We start from the raw sequence: 22,807 nt of genomic DNA on the forward strand, positions 1-22,807 counted from the left end.
GACACTGTGTCCTTGCTATTACAAAGATACTAAAAATCATTTGGATTTTAAGAGTGTTAGACACTGACGTTGCTGGAATTTTAGCTTTTCTATACATGTCTCAAATAAGAGCTTATCATGGAACTAGGAGAGAATTTTCTCCCTGCGTCTCCCCAGGAGCAAGAATTTACAGTGGAAATGAGCTTAATATGATCAAATCTTAAAGAAGTTTTCTAGAAGTCAAATGGGAATTTTCAGAAAGGAAAAGGAGACTATTAACTCAACAATGGATTCTGAAATTTTCAATACTTAGGCGGGTGTGGAACAACTCAAGTTCAGAATAAATATCTTCAAAGTCTCATTTGATGTGAGAGCTTTGTTGTGTCAGGAAAATACATGCACATTGTTGGGGTAACTTCAAAGACTGCTCCGGGCTCTGCCCTTCCTATCTTGGGCCAGTAGGGCTTGCATCAGCCCACCCTGGAGCACTGGTGCCTGGGACACTCTGCCTGTCTGTCCCTGCACCTCCCTCCTTGGGAAAAGTGTTTCAAACACGACAAAACATAAACTGAAAATGGAGAAGAGTACATGAACCAGTATCTAAAAAACCCAAATTACTGCAGCTTCTCAGCTGGAGGGATATTTTGACCAAGCAGGAAGTTCAGGAGAGGATCTGAAGGGTGAGTTAGATACTGGATCTGGAAACCCTCAAACACCAGTGAGCTTCCCAGGGCCCTCTCGGGTCACCCAGTCTTCCTGCCTTTTTCCTTTTGGGTAAAATGCAACATCAGAAATCCATCTCTAACTGAATAAGGATGAAACAGACGCCAGCCAGATCCAGGGAGAGCAGTGAAGTGAATACTCAGAGCACCAGCCCCCACCCACCAAGAGGTGCCTCCCTACCACCACACACCTTGCCTTGCTTCACCTGGGGTGCTCTTGGTCTTCTGTTGTCACTGTCACCACAGTCAATAATTACAACTTCTTAGGGGGAGACTTGTCCCTGGTTTTTACCAACAACACTCATAAGGGCCGGACAGAAAATGAGGCTGGACAGTCTATGGAGATGGAAGGGGAGGTTTCCAGAGCTCAGTCTGGAGCTCATTGTTATTCTTGCAGATATCTGGATGCAAAAGGGAATGGAGAAGTTGTGTAGAGAATAGTCTTAAATCAGAAGGCAACATACGTAGAGTTAAGGAAAGAAGCAATATAATTATTGAAGTTATCGACTTGAAATATGAAGTATGTTAAACCTAAGAGCTGTAGCTTTCAAACCCCTTTGTCCATAGCCCCGAGAAAAAATTTATATATTGACCACCACTTATAAATGAATGTGAACATAAGTTTTGCAAAATAGAATGTATCCTTGTGAACTGATATGCTCCTTACATTACCCACTCACCCACCCACCCTATCCTACCCAATCTTATCTGATCCTTTGATTTAAATACTGGTCAGACTGGGAGTACAGCTCAGTGGTAAAGCACTTGTCTAGCATGTGCAAGGTCCTGGGTTAGCTCCTCCGCAGGAGAAAGAAAAAAAGGAAGGAAGGAAGGAAGAAAGGAAGGGAGGGAGGGAGAAAGGGAGGGAGGGAGGGAGGAAGGAAGGAAAGAAGGAAGGAAGAAAATAATATGGTCAGCAACCCCACCAAATTGTTCAAGATCTAGAATCTGTACAGGGCCAATATACCCTTTTGTTACAGAGCTAGGGCCTTTCAGGAAACTGAGGCAGCTTGAAGACCACCTCCCACCCTGATTCTTGCAATCAAGTCAGAAAGATTTCAGAAATGTTGCTCAGGTAACAGGGCATGAGTTTATGGAAGGGATAGGAAAAGGGAAAGGGGACACTCTCAAGGGAGAGAGTAGCTCCTCTCAGAGAGGAGAGAGATAGTATGCTTCTCCTGCACTCCAGTTTTATTAGGGATCTCAGAGATGTTTCCAGAGAATCCCACCCAGGTCCATGTCTTGAGTTTTGATTGACAGCAGGATAACATCATACTTTCAGGGGCCAACTGCCATGGCAACTCTAGGTTATTTTGGTTCATGCTGATTGGTTTTAATTGAATTCTTTACCACAAATTCTTACAGATTTTTGGTTATGAGGAATTATCCTTATCTCTCTAAGTTTGGGGATTTGTTCTATGAAAAGGGTCACAAAGTCTCCCCCTTCAGGGTAACTTGGGTTCCTTATATTGACATTATTTCGGGTCTACATTTCTCTTGCAGATAACAGGTAGTTTGCTGAGGAATATGACATATCCTGTCCACTTAAGTTAGGCAGGGCTGCCTAAATTGCTTCTTGGAAAAGAAAGCACGTAGGAATCAGCACCGTGGGACCAGTTTATAGAATTATTCCATTAACTGTATGTTGGCATCTGTCTGTCCCCTATCACTTTGGGCTTGTGAGCCACATATCTTTTTCTGTTTATTATTACTTTTTATAATTCTTGTCACATATTGTGACTCCTTAAAAATGTGCACTGTACACTGTGCACCACCTCACATCAACAGCTTTCAAATGACAGTTGAAAGACTAGAGTTAGTGAAAGACTAGAGAAAGGAGAGGGTCTTGATTGTTCAACCTTAACCTCCAACTCTCCAAGGACAAGCCACATTGGTCAGTAGGACGCCACCTTGTTGCTACTGTCTTTAGGGGTGGGAAGAACTTCATCCTGGTCTTTCTCAGCTGCCTCTTGACTTTTGTAACAAAAGTTTTATTTTTTCAAACAATCTGGTATTCAATGTTGAAATTGCTACCACAGTGTTATCCAAGATTATAATTCAAATGCTTAATAGTTCTTTTTGTGTTTAAACAATTAACAGAAAATTCTAATTTTTACTTAAGACCCTACAATATACAAATACCTCTACATGTATGATCCATTTTGGTTTTAAAAGCAATCTTATGAAATAAGCTAGCAGGTAGCATTCTGACCTTTTAGGAGAACAGAGAGTGGATCAACTGGAGTTTCAACTGATTTGCCCACTTGGGAAGTGGCAGAACATGGAGAAAACTTGAGACAGTGTTTTTTCCATTGATTCGTCTGGCATCTTTGGTGTCAATAATGAATAAGTCACATTAACCACATGTTGTATACTCTTCCTAACCTTGGGTTTTATAATCTGAGGTCTCATGAACTTTCTTTTCTCAGGCTCCAGGCACTGAAATGTACTCATTACGTTATTTCCAAACACCTAACCAGTTTTTCTTTTTTTAACCCTGGAGCATCTCAGCTACACATAACATGCACATTTTCTGCACATGGATAAGATAAAGGCTTGCATACCACCCTGAAGGTTGCAAGGGCTTCTGATGCTCCATTATAGACTGAGGAATCTTGGGAGGGGGCCTTGTCGACCCACAGGATCTGCACATAGTTCAAAACCTGGTGAAAACCCGCTATGCAAAAAACCCACCACAGGGACCAGTAGAAAAGACGCTTTGAGGAGTAGCACTCCCGCAAATCCTGGAACCACTGCACACAGATCCTCAAAGCCTTGTTTCCTGGCTTCGGGCTGCTGGGCTGGCTCTCCTCCAGATGCCGGGAAAGGGTGCCTGATTCTTGACGGGCGGCCTCCTGACTCCTACCGGCTTCTTCTAGGACAGCAGCCTGTCCTGGTGTCTTCTGCGGAGCTCCTTTGCTGGGTTTTGCATGGAAAAACATGCTCTTCTTCGGCATTGGTAGAAAGAGTGAGAAAAAGAAGGCCAGGGAGACGGAGGCCAAGGTGATGACGTTGAGGTCAAAGTAGGACACGTTTGCCAGGGAGACCAGGAGCTGGGCCAGCACCGAGGCCGCCGTGTAGGCCACCAGCGTGGCACTGCGACAGTAGCCGCTCACCTTCTGGTAGTGCTCTGGGCTGACCACGCTGTATATGTAGGCGTAGTAGGCCACCTCGGTGGCCGACACCAAACCATAGACGCACTCGACCAGCTGCATGACCTTCACTCCTTGGCCAAACAGCAGCAGCAGCCAGGTGACGATGAAGCTTAGCCCCTGTAAGACGATGACCGGCTTGTAGCGCACGTAATCCGTGAGGACAAACACCGGGAGCAGCAGCACCAGGTAAGAGTAGGTCCAAAGTAGAAAGTTATCTTCTGTGGTCTGCAAAATTAAACTGGGAGAGTACAAGGGCAGAAGCACCACAAAGTGAAATGCACTGTGGGTCTCTGACGCAGGCATGATTAAGATGATGTGCATCAATCCAGGACACGTTGTCTGCCAAAGTAGGTCTGGTTTCATATTTTACATGAAGTTTTGACAATACATTGAAAAGCAACATAAAACAAAATTTAAGGAAATAAATTGAGGAAATGACAGATATTCGTAACTAGTGGCTTTATACCTCCAGAAAGAAGAAGAAAAGAAGAAGGAAGAGGAGGAGGAGGAGGAAGAGGAGGAGGAGGTAGAGGAGGAGGAGGGGGAGATGGTGATCACCAAAATCCTTGGCTTCTGTCTATGCGGCACCTTTTTCTTACTCTTTCTACCAAGGTCAGAAAAGAGCACTTTTTTCCATGTTCTTAGTTGAGTCACCTGCTGTTAACTTTTTAAAAATGTAATTTGGTCTGTATAAACTATTGAGGTTGAGGAAAGAGGCCAGAATGCACAAGTTAATCTTTTTACACAGTTGTATATATGGGACAATCCAGAGCTGCTCAGGTTGACCAAACAGCAGCAGCAAGTGCTGCTTGTAAGCACTTAACAAAATAGCTTACTCCTCTTCAAAGTCAGAACCAAAGGTCAGAAAGGATGATTCAGTACTGGAAGAACTTGATCACCATTACTTTGGATCTACTGAGATACCATCGGGGTGATTATTCAAATATGGTACAAATGACTGCTTTGAGGTTGAAAGTCAGATAAAGAAGTGCGTGTGAGTCACTCTTCTGCTTTTCCACGTTCCCGGCTCTGCTTCTTGGGCTGCTGTGGAGGAACCAAGAGAAACTACTACCCCTGCTCAAGTCAGCATTCTCATGGAAGACGGGTAGCATTAGTCAATTATCTGAAGCCATCCATCAGTGGTACATGAGTATTTCAGTGTCCATTAAGGAAATGCTGAATGATTGGAAGATGACAGAAAGGAGGCAGAGGCAGCCCCTCTCAAATCTCTATTCCTTCTGAATTTTCAGCCCCCTGATTTACTGAGCCTGACAGTGTGCTTGGATTTGACCTAATTTGGGATCGTGAGGTCCCAGGTAGACCTTTACCTAAGGGCTCCTGTAGTTTGGAGAACTTTCTTCCTTGCTTTTAGAAATAGCTACTGACCTGGGAAAGGTTGCATTCCAGCTCAGCTTTACTGAGAGGCTTAAGTCCAGTCCAGTGAAACTTCCAGCTAAAGCAGTTTGTGCCTAATTGCAGTCAAGATTGGCATGTACTCATGTTTATTGTGAGGAAAATGACAAGTTGGTTTAGGAACAATTCCCTTGGTATGGATGGAGGTTAGGAAAGAGAATCCAAAGAGAACATTGTGATCTTACCATTTATCATTGACTGAATAACCAGCCTGTAAAATGGATGTTAGTAAATTATTTTCCTGAAGAAAATGAACCAACACTGGCTCAACAGCTTGAACCAGTGGTTCTCAAATTTTAGCATATGTCAGATTCACCCTGAAGCTTTGTTCAGAAGCAGACAATAGGACTGGGTCTGAGAATGTGCCTCTTAACCAGTTTCCAGGTTGTGCTGTTGCAATGATTGGAGACCACACTTGAGGACCACCGAACTAGAGGCTTCTTCAGTCTAGATCGGTTGACCCGAGTGAAAGTTAAAAGCAGCCTAATCTTTAGGGGGAAATCTTCAGTGGCCTTTCACATGGCTTTTCTAACTTTTCCCCTGCCCCTCCTCCACCCCAAATCTTCTATTGTTCTCCAAGTCTTGCACTCCTACGTGGGGATGGCTTGGTGTTAGTTTAAGGATAATAAGTAATGAAGTCCTGGAGTTTTGTTTTTGCACAGCTGGAAGATAAAGTATGCTTTTTTTTCTCACCTATTCCAATTTTGTTGTAGCTAGAATTTTTATTTTTACATGACCAATAAAAAGACATTGTTGGTGCCCATCTTTATTTGTTCTGATTAGTTGTACATGACAGTAGAATGCATTTATACATTTTGATAGATTATACATAAATGGAGTGTAATTTCTCATTTTTCTGATTGTACTTATTGCAGGATCACATCTGTCATGCAGTCATACATGTACATAAGGTAACAATGTCTGTTTCACTCTCCTATCATTCCTTCCCCCATACCCCTTCCCCTCCCTTCACTTCCCTCTACCTAATATAAAGTAGCTCTGTTCTTCCCTATCCACCCCCCGGCCCCCATTGTGAATTAGCTTCCACATGTCAGGGAAAACATTCGGCCTTTGTTTTTTTGGGTTTGGCTTCTTTCACTTAGCATGATATTCTCCAGCTCCATGCATTTACCAGCTTCATGAGAAGTGTTGGTATTTTGCTCCTACCTAAAGTGTTGGACATAGTTGTAACTAGTTAACTTAGCACACTGAGGCTCATATTTTTGTCTGGTTTTGTCAAGTAAGTTATGAAAAATGGCTCTGATGGTTTCATCATTGAGAAAAACTCCAATAAGAAGAAAATTACTATAGGAAAAAACCCAGGAATGGCTTGGTGAAATTTGGCAACAAGTCATGCTTGGTTAAGCTGTCACAGAAAAATTTTAAAAAGCAAGTTGGAAGACTGGTCATCAATCTATTGATTTCTTTTCATAAAACATGCATTTTCTTTTCTGTATTCCTCTTGTACTGTCAAAAATGAAAAACATTGCTGTGACCATGAAAATATGACACAGGTCAAGATGCACGAACCTGAACCTTTGCTTTTGGGTTTCTCATCTTAACGAGAAAACTAATGATTACTTGAAAACTCTGTAGGAAGAGATTAAGTTTTTTTTCAACTGGAGCCATGGGGTCAATGATGAAAATCTACACTGTTGCCCAGGTATGTCAGTCAAACCCTCTGTTAGTATTTTAGTTCAAAAGTTCAGGAGATTTTTCCTGAGGCAGAAATTTGGAGTGGAAGGTGAGAAGGTAAGCTTTAGACAGGAAGGACAGTCACCAACAGGAGCACTTGCTGAGCATCTGCTGCTCATCCCCTTCATGAGTTCCTTAACATGTCACTATTGCTAAGTGGAGGCTCATTTTAATGAACACTGAAATGCAGTGAATAAGGCAGTCTTTGGGGAGCAAAGATTTTTTTTCATTATTTATTGGTGAATTATAGTCATACATAATGGTGGAATTTGTTGTTATATATTTGTACATGACACAATATAACATACTTTTGCCAATATAGTTGGGGTATAAAGATACATAATCAGATACAGGTCTCACTTTTTCTAAGAATTAAACTCAAAATGAACATTGAGAGCTCCCTAAGAGCTTAGATCAACTTTGTAACCAGGGTCTAACGCTGTGTCTGACCCAGCAAAGGTACCCAAGGAGCATGGACAGAATATATAGGCCAGGGAGACTAGCTTCAGGTTTTTCTGTTGAAAATAACTGCTGAGTCCACCCTCATAAGTAGCCTGTTTATAAATGCAGAATGTCTAACTCAAAATGATTGAATTGGTGGACCTGACTAGGTTAGGGAATCCATCAGGACCACAATGAAAAGACCCACTTAATGAGTGAACATGCAGAGAAAGATCCAGGGCCCATCCTCTCTCAATGTGGAATATCCACTACTCAGTTTAGGATGGGCTCCAAGTTCGCCCCCTGCTGGTATCGTCACTTATTGTCAAAAGACTATATTTTTATATCTGTCAGTGTTCTGCCTATGCAGCGCCTCTCAATTGAAGGGCTTTCTTTATGGTCTATGGAAAACTAATGACTACCTAGGAAGAACTTTGAAAACGTAAAGCATACAATATTCTTTGATTACACGGTCTATCTGAAATTGAATGGAGCAAAAAACTGGACATGAAAGGTTCAAAGTATCCTTCTTTAGGGCTCTTTTTTTCTAATTCCAAGGCATTTTTTCTCTTTCTAAAATTAATAGCGGAGATAGAGCTGTGAAAAAATTCAAACGTTGAATTTTCAATCCCAGGTCAGTGGTATCGTTTTTAATATTAAAGCAGGCAGCAGGTTTTAGTTAATTTTTAAGCTGATGCTTCAAAGGTCATAGAAAACCAGTTAAAATGTTACCCAACAAATGCTCTGATTCCTTCCTAATTATGTTAAAATGAAATTCCTAGCCTTCCTGAGGAAGGGGGGTCCTTTGAAAGAGTGGACTTCCTGTTCAGGATATTGGGCTAACCTGGCATTGTTTTAGATGGGGTATCCTGGAGCCTTGGGACTCTGGTAGCTCAGAGTTGGCTTACTGCCCCAGCAGAAGGGGGTTCATAGATGATCTAGCTAGGTGGGCCACTATATATATATATATATATATATATATATATTCTGTTTTACTTGATCCTAACTGTCTGACATTATTCAAATTCCTAAGAGAAGATAAAAACTACCCACTTTAACATTTGTGAGGAGTAAATGAGATCAGTAGGAGGGGACTCAGGACAGCGCCTGATACAATAAATACTCTGTCTTCCTCTAAGAACCTGGTTTAGGCCCAGCCATCCAGGAAGTTATAAGGGCCAGTGAATTGCTAACAACATAAAAACTCATAATGTCAGACCCAACCAATTCGGATTGTTGATCATCTGTATAAAGTGTGTAATCTGGGTTGGGGGGTGTAGGTCAGTGGTAGAGAGCATGCCTGGCATGTGTAAAGACCTGGGTTCCAAAAAAGAAATGTATAATCAGTTTCAAGGTTATAAGAAAACAGACTGATGGGAAAACTGAATTTATTGTTTAAGGTTGCAAAAAGAGCTATTTCATTAAGGAATTATGTTGTTTGAAAGTACTTTATCAATATTAACGTACATAACAAAACTCATAAATCACTCTTATCTTTCCTTTAGTCAAAACTGCACAGTTATCCACTCTAGGGAACACTTGGTCAGTTTGGTTCAGTTCTGCTCAAAATACTGTCTGTCCACATGCATGTTTCCCCATTCAGATATTTTACTAATTCATTTACATTCTTCTCTACATAATCTAAATTAGTGCACATTTACTCTATGTACTTTTGAAAGAGTTGCAAGAAAATGATTCCAGCTCACCATGACTCAGCATTAAAGGTATTTTTATCCAGATCACTTAAATCAGCATCCCATTTGACAGTTACCATGGGAACACTGGTCTGCCCTTTCTTACTGGCAGTGTTGGTTCACACACACTAACCATGTGACTGCATCATCTTTAGTGCTGGTGGGGCAGATTTTCTCCTAGTTCGTTTTCAATGGTCAAATCACTGATCTTGCTATTTGGATGCTGTGAACTAGCACCAGGACCCATGAATTATTTGATATCAATTTGGGAAAGTGGGGTGCTGCTGTAATAATTACATAAAATGTGGAAGTGGCTTTGGGGTTGTGTAATGAGTGGAGGCTAGAAACATTTTGAAGCACTGGATAGAAAGAGCCTAGATAATGTTTCAGAGACTGTAGGTAGAAATACAGTCATTCGAGGAAATCCTGGGAAGGGTTCAGAAAGAGGAGAGGAGAGATGCAGAGAGATCTTCCATTGTCTTAGAGAATCTATGCATCTCTGTGTCCAGAAGGTTGTTAGAATTAGGAACATCGAGGGTGCTTCTGGTGAAGTCTCAGATGGGAGGAAGAACATGCTGTTAGACACTGAAGGAAAGGGGACATTGTTATAAAGTAGCAGAGAACTGGACTGAATTGGGTTCTGCCATTGGGAGGAAAATGGAGCTTGCAAGTAACGATGAACTTGGGCAAGGTACAGCCTGATTTCTCCTTGCTGTTTATAGTAAAATATGAGAAGAGAGAAATAAATCGAAGCAGGCACAGTTAAACCCAAAGGAGCTGGCACCTGGAGACTGAGAGAGTCCTCAGCCTCTCTAGACAGTGTATTGCAGGAATAGTCGAGTGTGGCTCAACAACTGTTTGCTAAATAAGTGAAGTGTGTGACTCATGGGTATACTCAGTGATCTCAGCAGAAGCCAGGAGCTGAGAGGCAGTTGTTCAGGAAAGATCTATGGAGGATCCTCTTATCTGGTGCCTTGGATCCCTGAGATTGCAAGATAGGCTGACAAGGTTTTTGAGTTTTATAGCAGAAACATTACCAGTCTGGACTGAAAGGCACAGAACAAAATTAAGAAAGAAAAACTTCAAGGCCAGAGTCATGGGTGCAGAGGCCTGGGTCAACAGGACCTCCTCAGCAAGCCCCAATGGCCCAAGAGGGTTGGGGCTGCTGCCCCTTGAGCCCAAAGGAGAAAGCATCAGACCTTAGCGCATTGTTCTCAGGCCTTGGAATCTAATGGGATAGTCTCTCCTAGGTTTTGGACTTGCCTGGAACCCATGACCTCTTTTTTCCTCTACGATTCTCTCTTTTAGAAAGAGAATATCTATCCTATGCCTCGATACTGTATTTTGTAAGTATATAACTGTTTCCAATTCCAGAAGTCCATATTCGGAGAGGAATTTTGTCTCAGAATGAATCATGCTCCAAGCCTTATCCTTACTGCTTTGGATGATAAACTTTGGGCCTTTGAGTTGATGATATTTAGATGGCATTTTGGACTTATATTTGATGTGGAATAGTTAAGACTTTTGAGAATGAGAAGCTTGTTCTTTGTACATTGGAAGGATATGATTTTGGAGGGCTAGAGTTGACCATGTCCCCAGAAAGATATGTTTAAGTCCTATCCTCCAGTAATCTAGATGCGACCTTTCTGAAAACAGAGTCCTTGCAGATGTAATTAGTTAAGATGAAGTTTTACTGGAGTAGAGCGAATGCTAAATCAATAGCTCGTGTCCTTATAAGAAATGGAGAAGAGACACAGAGCAAAGTGAGCAGACAGTCAGAGGCAGAGAATAGAATGATGTCCCTATAAGACAAGGAACACCAAGGGTTGGAGGTACACACTGAAGCTGGAAGATGCAAGGAACGAACTCCCTTCAGACTTCAGAGGGTACGTGGCCCTGTCCACATCTTGATTTAGGGCTGTTAGTCTTTAGATTTTTGAAACAATAAATTTTTGTTGTTTTAATCTACCCAGTTTGTGGTACTTGGTTACAGCAACCATAGGCACTGATACAGATTCTGGTGCACTTAATTTCAATTTTTATCATTTGCACAAAATATGTGATTAATTTCCCAAGAAACCATATGGGGCTGGGGATGCAACTCAGTGGTAGAGTACTTGCCTCCATCTTTAGCTCTGAGCAATGATATTTCATTTAAATCCGCTTTGTCCTGGTTTTCTATGTTTCTATATTTCCATTACTATAAAAATGAAATGGGACAGATGAAATTTTATTTACATGGGAGGTGAAATTTTCCAGTTTATTTTTGTAGCTAACCATAAATATCTTTAGCCAGGTAACGAACATTAGCCAATCCCATGCAAGCGTTTGAAAACTGAGATGTCCTGAAGAGCAATGTAGATTTTAAAAACTGAATGTCCTACAAAATGTAGAGAGGATAAGGGGGTGCCTAGCCCATGCAGGTACCCCTTCTTTTTAAGAAAATTATAATTTTCAAATAAAAGTGATGATTTCTTCATAGCTGAGTCATTACTCTATCTGTACATTTAGTTTATATTGATTTCTCTAGGACACTAGTGTTACAGCCTCAGCTTTGCTTTGTCAAGTTTTCAGGTTGGGGAACTTCCAAGTGCACACGGTGGCAGCGAAGGTGTCTCTGGCGTGGGCGGTTGATGCTGCCGGGTATATTTGGCAGATGCGTGCTTTCAGCCAGCGGAGTCTCACCACCCGCGGTGCTCAGGCAGCCTCTGAGGAAGGATGCAGGAGGCAGGGAGGGAAGGAGGCTGGCTTTTGTGTAGTTGCGATGGACTTGCTGTGACTCATTCACGTACTTTATCTTGGTCATGGCACAGCCAGCTGTGACCTGGCTTGTCCAGAACAGAGTTCTGTGCTGGAGGTAGCACCCTGACTCAGGGGCAGACACAGGCTGGCTGACCAGGGCTTTCACTTCCACTTCTCGAGGTACTGGCGTGTCAGCAGAGGAATTTTCTCCAAAGGAAAGGTGAGGCCTGGAGATGTAGCTCAGTGGTCAAGTGCCTGTGGGGTCCCACGGTCCTCTTCAAGGGTGGCCTCCCGTGGTCTGGAGACCCCACTGGGCCACACCTCTTAGAGGCTTTTCCTGGGTGGCCGTCTCAGCTCCTGGGGTAAGAGGCGACATTATACAGCTTGCTGCTCCAGAGAGTCACACTGGTATGAAAATAGGTTTTGTTCCAAGTCAGCTCCAAAGGAAGGCAGAATAAATTTTTTGTTTGGAAAGTTCCATCTTTGAAGTCTCTGAAAAGAAAAAAGGCGGCAAGATGGGATAAAGAGCAGGAGATATCCATCGACAGCTTACTAGCCTGGCTGGACAGCCGGGGCAGGTGGCCATCTCCAATCTCAGCCTTCTTGGTGTCCCCCAGGCCAGTGGCTTGGGTGCAGATCCTCCAACCTTCACTCTCTGCATGAGACAGTGGCTGCCCTCTTCAGAGCGGTCTCCGATGTCGGTCTGCTTCAGTTTCACCACCTCCCAGGAGGGCACTGGGCTGAGAACCAAGCCACCCCAGGAGCCATGCTCAATTCCAGATCCCATCTGGAACACCAGGTCTCTTCTAGAGCCTTCTTTTGTTATTCATGGCCGTTCTACAAAGAAATCTGCGAGGGAATTGTTGGAAAGGACATAACTCATATTGAGACTGAAAACAGCTCAGAGTGAAACCTGCTGAACACATGCCAAGTAGAGAGATTCTATTTGTGACCTTTTGGGTTTCCAACAGGGTCTGCCGAGCCTGTTTTTTCCTTAACTGAAAGCAACGTGGCACAGAAATTACTACCCCCGCCACTGGGTGAGGAGCTGATCGGCAAATTTACTCCCCATCTGGAGGAGGGCCCATCCTCAGTCACTGACGCAATGGGACTTGTGGGGAGGGGTTGGGGCCAAGCAATTTCACTTCTAATAAGTTCCCAGGTGACGATGCTGGTGGGGGGGGTCCTCACTTTGGGAGACATCTTTAGCAATTAGCCGTTTTGGCCACTACTCAAGCAGAAGGTGGGAAAGAGATTTCTGTAGTCATTTCAGCGTGGCTTCCCTTGAAGATGACACCAGAGGGCAGTGTTACCGCACAGGAGTGGGCGGGGTGCAGACTGACCTCCCACTTAAATTCAGCCAGGGTTTTCCAGCTGTGCCAGCAGACACTCGGTTCCATTGGGATACTGGTTTTATCTGTTTTGTTAATGCATGTTTCACATAGGAACTTAAAGGTAGGAAAAGTTCTCCTGCTAAAAATGTTTAAAATCTGCTGTATCTCCTCGTTATTTTAAAGCTGGAGAGCTGGGGCTCTTGGTTTGTATGATTTTATTTCCCATTATTCAGAGAACTTTGGTGTTGAGAGAGAAATTTTCTCTTTGAGTCTGGATGTGCATTCAGTGACCTCAGTTCTATTAAACATGGAGATAAGGTTTGAGACTAAATGAGTTTGGGGACACTGAGTTCAATTTATACAGGCTCCATTGATTGATAATTTGGAAGCCACTGGGAGAGGATGTGGCACACAGCCCACATGCCGGGGAAGTGGCTTTGAGGTTTTTGGAGAGGACACACCTGTCTCATTGTTTCCAAAGGAATCAGGGATTGGAAGATAGAATGGCTTCCAGGAAGCGGAAGCCCCTGCGTCCTGACTGCAGCCCAGGGTACAGTTCCACAGGATCAGAACACCTGTGGGACTGTCGCAGTGACGGCACCCAGGCAGGCAGACGCACTCCTCTGCAGGCCTTGGGTATTGCTCTCCCACCTGAATGAACGAACGCTTCCTCAGGGCCCCTGGGGCCGTGTCCGTCACTTCCTGCAGACGTGTTCGAATGCTACTTATCAGACAGGACTGCCCAGACTGGAGCGCTTAACGGCTGAGCCACATCCCCAGCCCTTTTTGTTTTTATTTTCAGGCAGGGTCTCACTAAGTTGCTGAGGCTGGTGATCCTCCTGCCTCAGCCTCCCCAGTCACTGGGATTACAGGCCTGTGTCACTGCGCCCAGCCTTTTTAACACTCTTTATTCTCTTACCTAGCATTATCGCTGGCTGTTATCTAGTAATAGTCTTAATTGTTCCCTCTACAATAGAAAAGACTGGACAGAAGGAACTTTATCCATCTTGGTGCCTGCTATATACCTCAAAGTTTGTAGGTGCTCAATCAACATATATTTGCATTAATTAACTAATGCTATCATAGTACAAGACATAAGACTGGTTGTTTTATCAGTCAGAGGTCTACAAAGAAATAGAAGCAATAATAGATAAATGTGTGTCTATATAAATAATGTTAAATGTGCTTAAATTGTAAAAAAAACTGTCTTTTATGAAATCATTCTAATAGTACACAGATAATCTGAACACTACATTAATTTGTAGAAAAATTCCACTTGCATTTCTGTGTTTAAAAGTATAATACCTGATACTTTCTAGTAATTGTCTAAATTTAATGGCATTTTATTTTTATATATCCTAGTAATGTTAGAGAATATTCTTCTTCAGCCTTCAGGGAATTTAAATTTAAATACTGCTTGATAATAGATATTCATATTTATGTGGAGGTCTTTCTGAGAAAGAATTCTATACTGGGTTTGCCTTGGACAATACTGCTTTCATTTATTTATTTATTTATTTTGCATTTTATTTTTTACTCTCCAAACCTCATGGAAGCAACTGCTGACCTGAAACCTTACAGCCTTACTTGAGACCAGGCAAATGTTGTCCAGGGTTTCTTCAGGGGAGGAAGTGGAGGAAGAGGACTCTGGAGGTGGTAGCAATAATGGTAACATTGTCACCAACTGATAACAAAGCAGGGACCTTTCAAAGAGGTTTTAAAGTTTACCAACCGACCACAAGGCCCCTCTTCCTCTCCCTGCTGAGTATCACCAGGTTTTATCTTCTCCCTTTCAATCACAAGACCTTTTCCTTCCCGCTGACCAGGAAATCATGAGGGTGGGAGTGGAGGGGTGTGCGTATGTGTGTGTGTGTGTGTGTGTGTGTGTGTGTGTGTGTGTTTGAGTGAGAGTGCGTGTTTGTGTGTGTGACAGAGACTGTGTGTGTGTGTGTGTGTGTGTGTGTGTGTGTGTGTGGTCTTAGATGTAAAACAAATTCTGAAAATAAATAGGATGTGGTAAAGAAATGATGTGGTATATACCTGACTTCTGGATTCTCATTCAGGCGTCCATCCTGTTTACAGTGAGAGCCAAAAGCAGTTCTAGAAATGTATTTATACTTAGTAGTGACAGTCGAGTAGCCTGGAGTAATTTTCCTTTGAAAGAAGTCTAGAGATAGTGCTCATCACAGAAGAGGATGCTCATCAGGAGGGCGGAACCCTGGCTCTGGGTGGGGAAGGACCTGGGGAGGAGGATTGCACCCTATTGACTGACACCACTCTGCTCTTGCACAAGGTGGACCCAGATGAGGACAGTTTATTCTGGAGACCCATTAGATGAACATCCTCTTCCCTGTGGTAAAGTAAATACTGTTCCAATTTAGGTCAGCTGAGCTTAAACAGAGTGGGTGGCAAAGACGATCAGAACCTGGATTTCATCAGCCAAGAGTAAAGCTAAGAATGAGAATCATTCTCCAGCGACTGAGTTGAGGCTGACTGCTTTCTCTCTACTAGGGTTTCTCGGCCTCTCTTGGGTAAGTATCTGATGAAATGACAACCTGCTGAGTCACCTACGAGTCTTACTGGAGTCGCCCATTTTCTGAGCTTCTGGAAGGCCTCTGTCTTCCTTCTTCCATCACATCTGACCACCAATTGTGCAACGCCATGGCTGAGCCGTGAGCTGAACTTCCAGTCGACCAGACCCCTCTGTCCTAGTTGCTGGTACCTAGTGACCCCCTTGTCTCTCTTCCTCAGTCATTCAACTCTTTGGCATCCATTCTTCCTCCCAGCCCTGCCATTATCTTGCAGTTCTTCAATACGCACAAGGGACATATCTTGTCTTTCCACTTCCTCCATCTCAGCCTTCCCAAAGACTCCCTTTCCCACCCTCCCTCAGCTCCGCCTTCTAATGGCCACTCTGTTCTCCCTCTAATTCAAGAAGTCCAGCCTCCAGGCTCTGCCCACCGCTCTCTCCCTCCTTCCTGTTTACCTCTTCCCACTGTCCTTCTTTCAAATGCCCAGACTTCTCCCTTCGTCACTTCCCTTTTTAGCATCGATGACGATCATACCAATGCTCCAAACCCCATTGCCTGGCCACCTTTTGGTCTCACCTGTGTGAAAGAAACCCAGTTCTAGGGCCGACCTCTCCCTGTGTGTTCCTGCTTGCCAGAGAAAGTCGCGAAGAAGGGGGAACAATTCGATGATGAGTTGGCGGTCGCCAGCCTCCAGTGGGTTCTGCAGCGCGAGGCAGTCCTCGGGGGTCTCTTGATGGGGCCAGTCCTACTTCCCATGTGCTCATCCCTCGCTCCTCCTTCCCCCACCTCCCTTCATTCCCTGCAACCTACTTGACAAGAGGGAAGCCACCAAACGCCACGTCCTTCATGTTTCCAGCGGCAGCCTGCTGTCCACAGGCCCCGTCGCACCTCTCTGCTCTGTGCCCCTGGCTGTCCCTCCTCTCTAGGGCCAGTCCCTTCCTTAGGACATGGTGTTCCTTCCCTGTCCTGGGAACATTTACACTACAGCTCTTCCTTTATGTTTTGCTATCTTTACTTATATTAATTCTCTTCATTAAAAACGGATTCAGTATTTTCCATTTTAGAAAACCCTTTCTTGACCCCGCAGCCCTCTTGGGTGGCAGCTTGAGATCTATCTCCTCCATCACAGAGCTGCTTCTTGAGCGAGTTCTTGGTATCGTGTCTCTCTCTTTCTCCTTCCCTCCCTCTCATCTTCTAACTCTGATGAAAGGATCCTCTTCCTAAGGTCAAAAGTAACTTGCTGGTCTGCAAATCCAAGGAAATCATCTCAGCAGGCTTATGGGTCCACTTTTCAATAGCATGTGACACTGTTGGTCACTCCTTCCTGCTTCAGAAATTCGTTTTCCTTGTAACGATCACAGCCAAAGTCCACTAGGTGCTCCTCCTGCCGGCCTCCCCTGGGCCACTGTCCATGCTCATTCTTCTCTGAATGAGCCCAGACTGGAGCTCTTGCCAGTGTCCTCCTGGGCTCTCTTCCCATCTCACTTCATTCCTCTTCCCTGCCGTTTCGCCCCGTCCCTGGCCTCCCTTGCCACCTCTGGTGCTGACACATTGGCATCTTTAGTGGAGATCTGCTCTGCATCCTGGACCTGTGTGTCTAGAGTCGACGTGGCATCTGCGCTCGGATGACTCGAGGGCCTTTCAAATGCAACACTTCCAAACTAGCTCAGGGTTTCCCTCACGGCCTCGGCCTTCCTCCAACATCGTTCTCCATGGGAATCATGGTACCGCCCCAAACCTAGAAATTTCCTCTCCTGCAACTCTGTACTCAGTTCACCCCCATGTTCTACCAGTTTTACCGTAGTCCTCAGATACTTCCTCCTTGCCATTTCTAGTTCACATCTCCTGCCTCAGCACCATGGTGTTTGGAAACCTGTTATTGTCCCAGGTCCCATAGGTAGGACACCTATAAAACTTACATTGAGTAATGAATATACCACTGGTAACTCTGTTGCTCGGTTTAAGTTTTATAGGTGTCCTAAATGAGGGCTGCAGGGACGTGATGGGTCCACTCCTCTGCCCCGCCTTGAACTCATTCTCCACTCAGTAGCCTGTGTGATCTTTCCAAATGCAAAAATATTCTTGTATTTTACTCAAAAATCCTCCCTATCATGGTCTAAAAGACCATGTTCATTCTTCTCTTCCTCCTCAGCAGTTATATTGGCCATTCTTTCTCTCATGCTGGCTCTTTGCCATGTTGGTTACCTTTCAGTTCTTCAAGCACATCAGGCTGCCCTCTGCCACAGGGCCTTTGCACATGGTGTTGCAGAGGATAGGACATGTCCCCCACCTTTTACCATGCTTGTCTACTTTTAACCTTTAGCTCTTAGCTGAGGTGTTGTTTCCTCAGGGACGTTTTCTCTAACTCTCCAGTTAAGGTCCGGTTCTTTGTCCTCTCATAGGTAGTCTGCTTACTGACATGTTTCTTCATTGGTGATTTGTACATTCATTATTGCACTTACTGAAGGAACTGAGGTCCCCATTGGGCCGTAAGCTCCATGACATCAGGGAGGGAGTCTACTAATGCTGTTTGCAAGTATATCTCCAGGGTCTAGAAATGGGTCTGGCGGAGTAGGGCTGAATACATATTTTTAAATGAATGGAAAATTTACCGGATCCCAATTGTCTCATTTTGTAAGGGTCGTGATAGAGGCCTCAAGGGAACTCTGTGAGGACAGAGTGAGGTGCGCGCACACGCCGAGCTTAGCGTGTGTCGGGCTGGCAGTCAGTGCTCGGCACAGCTGGAAGCCCTTCTCTTCCCTCCCCCTTTCCTTTCTCATCGTGCCACTGCAGTTGTCTGCCTTTCTTCACCGGGAGGAAGCGCGTGGGTGCCCTGAGCTGCAGACCCTGACCTGGGCAGATGAGAACGGCGAGCTGGTCTGAGGGAGCGCGGGCTTGTCCCTGAGCCCCGGGGCTGTCTGCAGGGGCTCCCTGGGAGTACTTTCTAGAGTCTTGCCTCACTGCACTGTTCCCTCAGCAGGCGCTCCTGCAGGGGAATGGCGGGAAGGTGGCCTGCTCAGAACGGAGTCAGACACCTTGACTCTGGCCAGCAAGACGGAGGCTGGAGCCAGGTTGTGGAGAAGGACTGACATCTCAGCAGCCATCAGAGGAGCCTTCCAGCCTCTGCCCCAGCCACCAGGGCTGGTCTTCGGCTCACCTCTGAGTGCTGTTGGGGATGCCTCTGGGCCTCAACCCCTGCCTCTCAGATGCGCGGATGCAGATGCCCCTTCAGCCCTGCCTTTATCCGCTCTTGGGTGACTGTCCCCCTTGATTCATTTGTGTGCCTGCTTTGTCCTTTGATTCTCTCTCATGCAGCCATTTACTCAAGACTAATGAATGACTGTTACTGTCAGATTCCCTTGGACAGCTCAATAAAAATGTAAATGCCCTGGCCACCCCTAGAGCTTCTGATTTAATAGGAAAAGCTCAAAGCCCAGGAACCTGCACATCTAACAGGCACTCGTGTTACTGAGAGAATGACTGTAGTTCGACACAAGATTAGGAACCTGGTTCCTAATCTTTTGCAAAATTCACCGAGTAGGTGTGGCCTCCATTCACTGAATGAGAAAGCAGAAACTCAGAGAGACAAAGTCCAAGATAACGTAGTTAAGAATCCACTCCTATGAGGTTGCAAAAACCTTTCTTCTTCTTCTGGCTAGGTTGACGCGTGCTGTTTTCAGTTCCTTTCTCTAATTTCTTTCAAGTTGTTCCATCATCTTGTTTTCTTCTTAACTCCCAAAGGCTGAATCCGTGAAGGTAACGATTCAGGTTGTCATCTAAAACCATGAGCATTAATAAATGGTCAAAAATTTCCCCAAGTGACAATAAAAATGGAGCATGAATTTTTGAAATCGTTCAATGCTCCTTGAGCAGGTCCAGCCTGCCCGTGCTGTTTGGTGGACCAGCGTGATCCTGTACTGTTTGCTGCTGGTGACATCTGCTGGGAGAAGTTGGGATGGTCAGACTTCGGTGATGTGTTGATTTCAAGAATTCACACTCCATTATCATCACTCAGGGAAACCAGTGACCATTTACTTTGTGTCTTTATTTCTTGGGCCCGTCAAATAAGACACTAATCCTTCACTCTCTGCTTCAGCAGTCTGTAGACCACATACCTTTCCAAGGCTTCTGAATGGAGCTCCAGCCACGTAGGATGAGGCCAAGACAATGTATCACTGTCAGGAAAGCCCAGGCATGCCGGAATCCGCAGACCTAATCTTGTTGAGAAACAGAGAAGAGTTTTAAGAATGAATGAGATAAACACAAAAAAGTTGTGTCTTATATGATCCTACTAGACCTGGCTGGGGTGGTCTTTATAATCCGTAATTATGCAGACCCAGTTTATAGCATTTGAACTTTTGGAATTGTTCTGCCGTCAAGGCATGGAAGGCTTTTCAATAACTACAGAAAGGAACAAAATGCTGTCAACTCAGACATCGTGGAAGCAGGAGAGACTCTTGAGAGCTGAAAGAAGAGAAGAGAGACGGGAAGAGACTTTAGGGGACTAGGGGCCTCTCTTTAGAAGTCGGGAGGAAAGATAATGTCTGAGGGCACAAGAAAGAGAGAACATAGGAGAAGCTTCCACAAGTCACAATCAACAGAGACTCCAAACAGGGTCATGTCTTTTATTGGATTTAAGTTATCTAAATCTTTATTATAGCCATAAACCAATCCAATGGATAGTATTAAAAATGTATAGATCAAGAAAATAAGGTCTACATGTGTTTGCCAGAGACTGGTTACACCCTACGGGTGAGGCATTGTCCTCGAGGAGAAACCTAAATAAATCCTCGAGCTTCACTTGCTCTCAGTTGGCTTAAAATCATTGACTCTGGAGGTCAGACAGCACTCGCTTTGCTGGAGATGAGGCCCCCGTCCCGGGGGTATGTGATAACAGTCGCCTAGGTTACCTTTCAGGGCCGCTTTGGGGAAAGCACTGACTGGGTGAAGTCTAGGATGTTCTGTGGGACCGGGACAGAAGGAAGGGCTCGACTCTGCCTTCACGTTGCGTCTGTCTCCTTTGCTGCCTTAACCTTTGGGCCAGAGCCTGCTCGACGCTGCACGTAGACATGCTGACATGCTCTGGGGAAATGTTTAGCATGGAACTACAATTCTGCATTCGCTTGACCTCGACTCACCTGGCCTCTCTCCTCCCCATTCAAGGCTGAAGATACACCTACCAGCTGCCACGTCAGAAAACACCAGACCATGAGAGGCGCAAGAAGGGCTGGCACCGGAGCTCCTGGAAGATCTCCACCTGTTCCCGGGAAAGACAAGAGCATCCCTCCCCTTTACTGGTCTCTCTCCCCCTCTTTGCTCTTATCCTGTATTTGTGACTCCCCAACCCCTTGGAGGTGAGAAGGTGATTCTCCAGGAAAGCTCCCACTTCTCCATTCTTTGGTCATTGAATGAAGTCTTTCTTTCTCCCAAACACTTGTCTCTCAGACATTGCTCTCATGTGGTATGGGTTTCTGGAACTCAGTAACAAAATCTAGGCACAGAAATTACTCAGAGCATTGATGGTGGTTCCCCTAAGAGATGAAGTGGGGCTGAGGAGGGAGAGATGAGAGAGGAAGACTTGCCGTCCCCTATAGGCATGGCTACCCCTTTTGATTGATTTACTTTGATAAAACATATTAAAATACATAAAAAGAGTCAGTTTTGATAGCATAGGCTTGTGATCCCAGCTTGGGAGGCTGAGACTGGAGGATTGCAGGTTGAAGGCCAGCCTGAGCCATTGAGTGAGACCTTGTGTCAAAATAAAAAATTAAAAAAGGGTTGGGGATGCCGCTCAGTGGTCAAATGCCCCTGTGTTCAATCTCCAGTTCAGAAAGAAAGAAAGAAAGAAGGAAAGAAAGAAAGAAAGAAGGAAAGAAAGAAAGAAAGAAGGAAAGAAAGAATAAAGAAGGAAAGAAAGAAAGAAAGAAGGAAAGAAAGAAAGAAGGAAAGAAAGAAAGAAGGAAAGAAAGAAAGAAAGAAGGAAAGAAAGAAAGAAGGAAGGAAGGAAGGAAAGAAAGAAAGAAAGAAAGAAAGAAAGAAAGAAAGAAAGAAAGAAAATAGAGGATGCATCCTCTTTATCAGAGACAAAACTTACAAGCCGCAAGGAAAAACTCCCAGCACTACAACTATCCTTTCAGGACCAAAGACACTGGCTTGGTATCTGGTGAAGCCAGCGTGTGAAACAATAACTAGAAAGACTGGGTTCTCCAGCTGTGTCTTGCAGCACCTAAGTAAAGTGCAGTCGGCCTTGTCTTTGTAATCTTCAAGCAAGAGCAGAAGAAGCTTTGTATAAAACTTTGTGTCACCTAGTCACAAAGGAGATAACAAGGGGAGCCTGAAGCTCTGGACTTGGTTCCACTGGGACACGAGGCCAGCCACAATCAGCTACCATCTCAACATTCCCGTCCACAGGCTGACCAGATAGTGCCTGCCACAAATCTCCATTGAGCAATGAAGTGTATGTCCATCTTGCTCTTCAGCAGACAGGAGTGACCAAGTCAGACACGCACGATCACAGATTAATGGAACCCCATTTCGCCCTGGGAGAGAGCTGATTTGTCCCTGGATAGAGAATAAGTCACTGCTATCCCACCAGCAGCTTCCTGGAGAAACCGTTTTCAGATTTTTTTCAGTTCCTGATCTTACTAGTGACCCAGAGAAGGCTTATATCCCTGCTATTTCCAGCGTCCCATTTCAATATCATGCCATGGGTCTGTCCCAAAGGCACACTTTTCTTCCTGGCACATTGAGTAGGGATGGAGTTTTAAGGGCTCACCATTCCTTTTTCCCTCTATGACATCTTATTTAATTCCTATCACCTGTCATTTTCTTTGATAAAGTCTCTGTTTCCAGGATCTCAATGGTCTCGTCTCTCAGGATCAAAGTCAGACATCTGACTCTCTTTACTGCAGTGCTAAGTGCTGGCATGTTTTCCTGTCACCTCACTGACCACCTGCTCCTGGGTCACCTCCCTGTGGCAGAGCCCGCAGTCCCGCACTGGTCAGTCCATAGTGGACCTTAGACGAGGGCCCAGCCCCATGAGGTCTTCCCCTGTGCCTCCTTCTTTTCTTTGACTACTCTTTCTTCTTCCAAAAGATTTTA

This window comes from Sciurus carolinensis, chromosome 3, assembly GCF_902686445.1.
Source record: "Sciurus carolinensis chromosome 3, mSciCar1.2, whole genome shotgun sequence".
NCBI classification, from domain to species: domain Eukaryota; kingdom Metazoa; phylum Chordata; class Mammalia; order Rodentia; family Sciuridae; genus Sciurus; species Sciurus carolinensis.